Here is a 10,702-nt window from a genome sequence, read left to right as displayed (position 1 = left end):
TGGTGCCCATGAAACTTAACCACGGCCTGGTGGTGGCCTGTCCTATATCGCTGCAAGGCGCACGATCATGGGTAAATTTAAACTTAAATACAATGACAAGTACTGAGGTTAGGTGGCATCAATTTGGTATGGTTGATGCTTAGAGGGTAGACGATCGACATACCAATTTGAAGCCCTCTAGCCACAGTAAATTTTGAGATTTGAGGGCGGACAGAAAAAGTGCAGACATAAGGTGTGCGGATGGACAGCCAAATCCATTGTAATAGTTTTCTTTTACAGAAAACTCAAAAATGATGTATTGACTCTGGCTTAAGCTCGTTCGTCTCAACTCTACTCTGTCTTTTCTATCCTTTCCGTCCCCTCCCGTCCTCCGCTCTCGCTCTCCTTTCCCAGAATCCGGAACAGATTCTAGTATGAAGTTCCCTCGATTATTTCGTTTGGCGAGAGAAAAAAACACTCCGACTCTCTCAAGGGTCAAAAGCCAACTTTTCTCCCCGATTTCAGAGTCCTGGCGAAAGGATAAAGATACCTTCTGTGAACTTGTAAACAATAGATCCTGGATAAAAAAGCAACCTTCTTTTTATTAATCCTCTTTCTGTTTTCCTGTTTGCTTTGCCTGGGTTTTGAGTGGATGGGTGCGGGGAGGGTGGGGGAATCTGGATCGGGGTAGGAGGGGCGTAGGGCCAGATGATTCCCTTGTCCACGGACACTTCGGGTTTTTCTGCTTGGGCATATGAAGGCGTTCTTGTATAAAATATTTTTGTCCTTAAGGCTGGTTACATTCACTTTCATTGTTCTGTTGAAAACTTTTGGATACAAAGGCAACAAATGTTTTATATGCAAAAATATTTTTTAGGTTTTTGTATATGTACACGTACTACTTCTTTATGTGTATGTATGTGTGTCTGTGTGTGTAAATATATATATATATATATATATATATATATATATATATATATATATATATATATATATAGTATATATATATAATATATATATATATATATATATATATATATTATATATATATATATATAGTATATATATATATATTACCTCATATAAAATGATTCGGCCTCCTTTATGAATAACCGTAATGACAGAATACCGTCATATTTCCGCAAATGTTTTTTTATATATATATATTTCCGAAAGTTTTTTTTTAATTATTTTTTTTTATATTTCCGAGTTTTTTCTCTTTTTTTTCTTTTTGCATATTTAACAACTTTACTCAGAGGCCTAGGCTGTCATATCACAAACGTTAGCAGTATTGTCCTATTTCCAAATCGTCTTGTAAAAACATACCCTAATTTTTAATGTATTACAAATATACTAAACTTTATTTCTACTCGGAATTTCAAGTAGAAGTGTCATAATATGGCGTTTGTCTTGTTATGTGTTTGTGGAAAGAAACAGAGAGAGAGAGAGAGAGAGAGAGAGAGAGAGAGAGAGAGAGAGAGAGAGCTTCTTGAAATCGAGAGTGTGAATAGCTTTACAAAACACGTGTTTTGAACATTTTTCAGTTCAGTATCCACAAACCATGTCGCTATAAACTGAACGTTCAAGACTGGATCACAAGAGAGAGAGAGAGAGAGAGAGGAGAAAATGCGAAAGGAAAAAATACGGTAGTAACTTTAACAAGAAATGAAAAGGGGAAATGGAATGATATAGAAAAAAAAGTGATCGAAGGAACAATAAGATATAGTGAAGAGAAATATGGCAGGTTGAAAAACAAAAGCAAAAATGAAAAAATTTTCATGAAAACTGGAACATTATGAGAATAGAAACCTATTGCCCATTCAGTTCTCAATAACATGTTGAAATATTCATTATTCGATTGTAGGAAAGAGAGGCAGAGCAAAATTTCTGCTGCACTAGCAGCTCCTCAGTCACTGGCCTTCGTGGTTAGAATACGAGCCATTGGCGTGCAAATTCACACCGATACAAACAATTGTAAGGATGCCTATTTCTAATTATTCATTATATACACACATCGCTACATACAACCATATATATATATATATATATATATATATATATAAATAAAAGATAAATGCCACGAAGGAAAAATAAACGAAGGAGTCTGCGAGATCTTTCGGCTGAAAAGCCCTTTACTGAAGCAGCTACTGACAAAAATACGAGAAAAGACAATACAAGAAGGTTCGTATAACTGACAGATAGGGATTATAAAAGGATTAGTGCCTAGAATCCGACACACCTGGAAGATAAGAGACCTTCCCAAACAAGCATAAACAAAGGGTGCAATTAAAGGTTTAAGACAATCATCTCAGATACAATCTCCAGACAATTAAAGGATTATAGGTGACAGCTATACGGAACCTGGTAGACAAAACCATATTCACAAAAAATGACAGACATACATTACAATAAAAAAAAATTTTTAATTATTTTTTTAATAACTCTAAGGCAACTGATTTTTATTTAAGTCAGTAATTATATATTTGAGGTCATTCTTAAACATGTTACAGATACAAGGGTCTAAATGAAAAAGGCCACGACTAACATTGAAATTACAATGAAAAGTAAGTTGTATTAAAGCAGATTCTAAAAGATTTCGTGATAAGACATCTCTTGACCGTGCAATTACTGAACTGTCAATCCAATTAATTCGGTGGTTGTGTTCACTTAAATGAATAAATAATGCATTAGATTTTTGCCCAGTTTTTACAGAGTATTTATGCTGGCTTAGCCTTACTTCTAAGCCCTTGCTCGACTGTCCGAGGTAGAATGAGGGACAATCCATACATGGAATTTTATATATTATGTTGTTGCTTTCTCTGGGGCCATTTTTTATTAACATTCTTTTTAGTGTGTTATTATAGGAAGAAACAAGGTTGACATTAAAAGCTTTTAACAATGGTTTAATGGTTTCAAATCCGTTAAAATAAGGCAAACTGAGAATGTTCTTAGAATTTTCTTTCTGTGTGTTGTTTTCAGTATAAAACTTTTTGTGGGCTTTATTATAACAAATGTCTAATATATGTGAAGGATAGCATAAATCTTTCCCTATTTTTCTTATGTATTCAATTTCTTGATCCAAATATTGTGGACTGACAATTCGCAATGCTCGTAAAAACATAGAGGAAAAAATTGATATTTTTTATTTAAGATGGTGGCCTGAGAAGAAATGAACATAAGTTAAGTATTAGTCGTTTTCCTATAAATACTGAATTTACATTGAAATGGTTCTCTATGTATCAAAACGTCTAAGAAAGGGAAGGCAATTGTCTTTTTCTAATTCTAGAGTAAACTTAATCGATGGTACCTGGTTATTTAATTTAGAGAGTAAATCATTTACATCAATACCGACAGGAAGAACAGCTAAACAATCATCAACGTAACGATACCACTTTACAGGAATATGAATGATATTAGGTAAGTAGCGTTTTTCGAAGAATTCCATATACAGGTTTGAGAGCAATGGTGATAAAGGATTTCCCATTGCCATGCCAAAAATTTGTTGATAAAATTCACCATTGAATATAAACTTACAATCACAAATGCACAAACTCGTGAGTGAAATAATGTGACTTATAGGTAGAGGTAATTCATGCTGAGTTAGTTCATTGCTAAGATATTCTAAAATAGAGTCTATAGGGACTTTAGTAAAAAGAGAATCATCCAGTAGGGCTTGCATACGTGATATGTAGTCAGCTTTATCTAAAATTACTATACTATTTGACTTATCAGCTTTTGTGATGTGGATAGTATTGTCCTTTTTAAGATCGGTCAAACTTTTCTTATAGCGAGCAGGGAAGTTACTTTCATGCTTAACATTGGCAGCTCCGTAAACAATACCTTTAATCATGTCGACATGATTTTGAGGAAGATCACAAGCATGAAAGTAACTTCCCTGCTCGCTATAAGAAAAGTTTGACCGATCTTAAAAAGGACAATACTATCCACATCACAAAAGCTGATAAGTCAAATAGTATAGTAATTTTAGATAAAGCTGACTACATATCACGTATGCAAGCCCTACTGGATGATGATGTGACTTATAAAAAACTAACAAAAAATCCTCTTGATCAAGTCATAAAAAACTTCAATAGCATAGTGAAAAGTATCCTTAAAGATAAAACAGAACTACTAGGCAAATTGTCAGTCAATTCTCCTTCGCTACCTTACTTATATGGATTAGTCAAACGCACAAGAAAATAACCTATGCGGCCTATTATCAGTACTGTTGGTTCAATTTCATATAAACTCTCGAAATATATCACTAAGATCTTGTCCCCGTTACTTGGAACCATCTCCGATTCTCATATATATAATTCTCTAGATTTAGTTGATAAATTATACAAAATTGCTCTTTGCCCTACAGATAGATTCGTTAGTTTTGACGTATGTTCTCTTTTTACTAAAGTCCCTATAGACTCTATTTTAGAATATCTTAGCAATGAACTAACTCAGCATGAATTACCTCTACCTATAAGTCACATTATTTCACTCACGAGTTTGTGCATTTGTGATTGTAAGTTTATATTCAATGGTGAATTTTATCAACAAATTTTTGGCATGGCAATGGGAAATCCTTTATCACCATTGCTCTCAAACCTGTATATGGAATTCTTCGAAAAAACGCTACTTACCTAATATCATTCATATTCCTGTAAAGTGGTATCGTTACGTTGATGATTGTTTAGCTGTTCTTCCTGTCGGTATTGATGTAAATGATTTACTCTCTAAATTAAATAACCAGGTACCATCGATTAAGTTTACTCTAGAATTAGAAAAAGACAATTGCCTCCCTTTCTTAGACGTTTTGATACATAGAGAACCATTTCAATGTAAATTCAGTATTTATAGGAAACCGACTAATAACTTAACTTATGTTTCATTTCTTCTCAGGCCACCATCTTAATATAAAAATATCAATTTTTTCCTCTATGTTTTTACGAGCATTGCGAATTGTCAGTCCACAATATTTGGATCAAGAAATTGAATACATAAGAAAAATAGGGAAAGATTTATGCTATCCTTCACATATATTAGACATTTGTTATAATAAAGCCCACAAAAAGTTTTATACTGAAAACAACACACAGAAAGAAAATTCTAAGAACATTCTCAGTTTGCCTTATTTTAACGGATTTGAAACCATTAAACCATTGTTAAAAGCTTTTAATGTCAACCTTGTTTCTTCCTATAATAACACACTAAAAAGAATGTTAATAAAAAATGGCCCAGAGAAAGCAACAACATAATATATAAAATTCCATGTATGGATTGTCCCTCATTCTACCTCGGACAGTCGAGCAAGGGCTTAGAAGTAAGGCTAAGCCAGCATAAATACTCTGTAAAAACTGGGCAAAAATCTAATGCATTATTTATTCATTTAAGTGAACACAACCACCGAATTAATTGGATTGACAGTTCAGTAATTGCACGGTCAAGAGATGTCTTATCACGAAATCTTTTAGAATCTGCTTTAATACAACTTACTTTTCATTGTAATTTCAATGTTAGTCGTGGCTTTTTCATTTAGACCCTTGTATCTGTAAACATGTTTAAGAATGACCTCAAATATATAATTACTGACTTAAATAAAAATCAGTTGCCTTAGAGTTATTAAAAAAAATAATTATTAAAATATTGTATGTATGTCTCATTTTTTGTGAATATGGTTTTGTCTACCAGGTTCCGTATAGCTGTCACCTATAATCCTTTAATTGTCTGGAGATTGTATCTGAGATGATTGTCTTAAACCTTTAATTGCACCCTTTGTTTATGCTTGTTTGGGAAGGTCTCTTATCTTCCAGGTTGTGCGGATTCTAGGCACTAATCCTTTTATAATCCCTATCTGTCAGTTATACGAACCTTCTTGTATTGTCTTTTCTCGTATTTTTGTCAGTAGCTGCTTCAGTAAAGGGCTTTTCAGCCGAAAGATCTCGCAGACTCCTTCGTTATTTTTCCTTCGTGGCATTTATCTTTATTTGATGGATTTATCACGTTCCTAACTTTCGTGATTCTGTTATATATATATATATATATATATATATATTATATATATATATATATATATATATAAAACATCAATATATATATATATATCATATATATATATATACATATATATAAATGTGTGTGTGTGCTAGAAGCTTGACATTTGATAAGTTTCTTTTTCCAGGCGTTGAAGTTGGCGAAAAATCAATTTTATCTTCATTATGCAGCTAGAAGTGTAAAATTTGTAATCACGACGACAGTACATGATTTGACGTGATAAATGATATTATATTTCTATTCTATCTAAATAGATTTTATATCACAGCAGTCTGTTACGCCGGAGGTTTCAAAACCGGCATGAATAGAAAAATCATAGCAGGGACTGTTATACAAACTTTCTGAGAGGAATTTCGGGAGTTAGCCAATCAGAGAACAGAAATGTGGATTACTGGGATTGACAAGCCAGATAGGGGATGTTGATGGTCTAGCTGGAACGAAAATCTCTCTCTCTCTCTCTCTCTCTCTCTCTCTCTCTCTCTCTCTCTCTCTCGCTTCCTTGCTAAATTGGTTGTTTGGGTGGCAAACTAATAGCTCTTTGGGTCACTATTTTGTGAAAATTCTATGCAAAACCGTTTACTTTATTTACAAATAAATGTTAGAATCGATTGCGCATTACTCTATAATTGCAAAGCTTAACCTGACCCAAAATGTTAGTAAGGATAAGGATTTTCTCTTTATGATATATTCAATGAGTAGTGATATTTTGTCACTCCACTACATCTTCGCATAGTTAAAGTATCTTTACACATCTAGATCACTTGCCATCTTCTATACTAAAATATCAACCAATCAAAATCCCAAAACTTCAACATTTCAATTCCTCCTTCTCGGATGTTGTGTTCTCCAACAATAACTAGTTTATGAAACTTTTATTCCTCCATTATGTGTACCTCACATTTTCCCCTACTCTGGGAATAAGCCTAAAACTATTTTCATGTTGTTCTTTCTGATATTGTTGTTCTTCTTGCTGGAGGGGTAGGAAAGCCTGGTGTAAAAGCTTAAAAAGGTCTGAAAAAGGTGTTTTATGTTGAGTTAAAGATACAGGAATTTTAGGATAGGTCATATATAATTTATTTATTAGAATGAATATGTAAAGTATAAATAATGTGCATGTTAAACAGCGCTAAAAACTGCAGAACAATTGTTTCTATTAAGATATTGCGTATTGATTTTAATTTTCGTTGGTGAAACCGCGCGCTATTTGTCCATAGGTTTTAGCACACACCCCGAGTAAGCTGAGGTCTCTTTCATATAAATATTTTTCTTATTTTAATAACCTTGCAAATATCCATGGCTCTCTTCCAAAAACTCCATTCATTTATTACCTGAGTTCATAAGTTTTTGACATATATTTGTTATTAGTTTCAAATTATTTCGAAATACTGTGGGTTTTAAAGTTCACTGCCTGTTCTCACAGACATGTTGTTGATTCGTTTTTGAAAAAAAAAAAATTTTTATTCCGTTCATAGGTCAGTTGATATTTTTTTTTTTACTTTGAATTTTAACTAATATTATGTTGCTATTGCTATGCTCATATTTTGTTTAAAACACTTTCGGACTTGTAATTGTTGAGCCTATTAACGATCAGAGGTTATTGTGGGCAGGTTCCCCACTGCACCATTGTTATTAGAGTTATTAATTCTTCTAGTCCAGTAAATATAAACACAACGGAAATAATTGACTCATTTTCAACTTTATGCATCATTCCCTCTGCTTATGGGAATATTTGCCTCCACTGTTCTGTGTAAAAAAAATAATTTGGGTTACATTTGTATACAATGAAAATCCATTAAGTTAACGATCATCCGAAATATTTCATATTCCATGGGAGAGAAACCCATATATATATATTATATATCTTATATATATATATATATTAATATATATATTATATATATTATATGTATGTATGTTATTTGGTATGTATGTATGTAGTAGGTGTATGTATATATATATATATATATATATATATATATATGTATTAAATATATCTTATATAATATATATATATATATATATATATGAAAACAGTAAGCTAAATTAATAGTCTGCAGCTGTTTCTTGGTACCAGGTAATGGCTCTTTTAACTAGGTTCCCGGATTTGATTGGCTGCCGGATGGACTTGAACAATGTCCCTAGTTTGTTTGTTTGTTTGTATGTTGTTTTTACGTTGCATGGAACCAATGGTTATTCAGCAACGGGACCAAATGCTTTACGTGACTTCCGAACCATGTTGAGAGTGAATTTCTATCACCAGAAATACACATCTATCACTCCTCAATGGAATGCCCGAAAATCTAACTCGCGGCCACCGGAGTGGCACGCCAACACCATACCGACCACGCCATTGAGGCAACAATGTACCTAGTGTTATTTATTCCACTGATTTTCAGCTAACCATCGTTATTGAACGTACGGCAGCTATATTTCAAAAAGATTTTGCTAACTCCATCGTTCTCTTCCATTTCCTGTTTCCAGTAAAAGAAAGCTGTTTAGATGACTATTTGTCTTTCTGTCTCTACTTTTTCTGTTCGCCCTCAGTTCTTAAAAACTACTGAGGCTAGAGGGCTGCAAATTAGCATGTTGATCATCCGCCTTCCAATCATCAAACATACCAAATTGCAGCCAAGTAGCTTCAATAGCTTGTATTTTATTTAAGGATAAAGATAGCTGTGATCGTACGCCTGGCACTGCTTTAGATGCCAACAACCCAGGTTACCCCAGGCCGTGGCTGAAAGTTCCATGGGTTGCGGCTGAAAGTTTCATGTGTCGCAACTGAGAGTTTCTTGGGCCGCGCCTGAAAGTTTCAGAATCTGCATTTTAGTCGAAATTTTATACTTATAGCAAAAATACCTTTATTAAAAAGATGCTGTAAAGCATTACTGACGATATCTCAGTCCGCTGGCATGAACTACATCTTTTAACTCTTGATGAATCTTTCCCCTCCTTATGAAGAGGCCAAAAATTGTAAGTGTTTGATATGTTTTTTTTTTTATTATTATTTTTTATCGGCTGCTGTAAAGGTAAATAAAATGTCCTGCTGCCTCAATGAGCAGAATTCAGCCACGGAAAAGATCGGCATAGAAATGGGAGAAAAAGGCAATTGAATTTAGGCAGCGAGAATAATTTCATTTCCTTCGCCTGTCCAGTGAATTACACGAAATAAATTATAGTAGCGAGGTGCCACGCAAGGCAATATGTCCCTACAAGTGGTATATAACCGATGAAACCAGCAGAAATGGAAAGTATTAAGTGTGAAAATAGTCACATTTTAGTTCCTGTTGTGTATGTATATATATATTATATATATATATATAGATATATATATATATATATATATATATATGTATATATATATATAATATATATATATATATATATATATATATATATACACATTATTTATACTTTACATTTATATATATATATATATATATATATATATATATGATATATATATATTTTCATTTTCTAATGTATAATATACATATATATATATATTTATATAATATAAATGTAAAGTATAAATAATGTGAGTATGTTATGTATATATATATATATATATATATATATATATATATATATATATATATAGTATATATTATATCTTAAAAAAAGGTGTGGTAGTGATTTGTTAATCTCAGCATTTTCCGGTTAGAGACAGAGGCACTTTGTGATAAGCGCTTGGCTCCTCGAAGAATGCTGATGTGAAAAACACCCAGGAATGGTGACCTATGCATCCTGAGGTTGGCGACACCTCAGAGATCACATGATTGGATCATGCGGCCGCCCGTCGTCACTAGGCACTCCGCAAGGCATGTCTGAATGTGTGCGTTCGTAGCATATGGTGTATGGGCCTTAGTGATAGGTGATGCAAAGAAGAGAAGACTCTCTTTGATTGGTTGTATTATTGTGCAGAACACACCTGGAGGAGGTTTGAGAATGCCCATCACAAGGTAAAGTAATACTACTCTTTGGAAAAGTTACCCTTTGAAGTGAAAAAAGAAAGATAAGTGTAGCGCATACACGTTCATTTTAATTAACTTTTACATGTTGGAGTTGTGTAATAAATATGTCTCCTTATTTCAGATGGGTTCATGGCATCATATAAGAGAATAGGTTCTCTAACACTTTAATGGCCATTATAATGGCGTTGTAAATCAGACAGTGAGATTTTTGGGGGAGTGTTTACTTAAACCTGGTTCAGGAGAGGAAAATGACAGCTTACAGTTTTTTTGGGGGATCAGATCAGGCTTTATTCATTTAATGACACTTAATGTATTCATTCTCTTCCATTTATTGTTAGCTAATTTGGGAAATAAAAAGTTTATTTTTGTATCTACGGGGATTCATTAGCCCAGTTTGCATTTTTAGCTCATGCTAGAACGATGTGCAACAAACGAGGTAGGTGGAGTTGCCTGTTTGTTTAATTTGTTTAAACGAGTGTCATTTGGTCCTAAAAACTCATTTAATGTATATATATCTATATATATATATATATATATATATATATATATATATATATATATATATGTAACTGAATCACGAAAATTTGGAATGTGATGAATATATAAATAAAGACAAAATCCACGAAGGAAAGTGAAACGAGGGAGTAACTGGCGTGGGGCCTTTCAGCTTCTAGTCCTTAATAAAGGACGAGGGATCGAAAGGCCTT

The sequence above is a fragment of the Macrobrachium nipponense genome, chromosome 14 (genome assembly GCF_015104395.2).
Source record: "Macrobrachium nipponense isolate FS-2020 chromosome 14, ASM1510439v2, whole genome shotgun sequence".
Lineage (NCBI taxonomy): Eukaryota > Metazoa > Arthropoda > Malacostraca > Decapoda > Palaemonidae > Macrobrachium > Macrobrachium nipponense.
Note: the sequence above shows the minus strand (reverse complement) of the source record.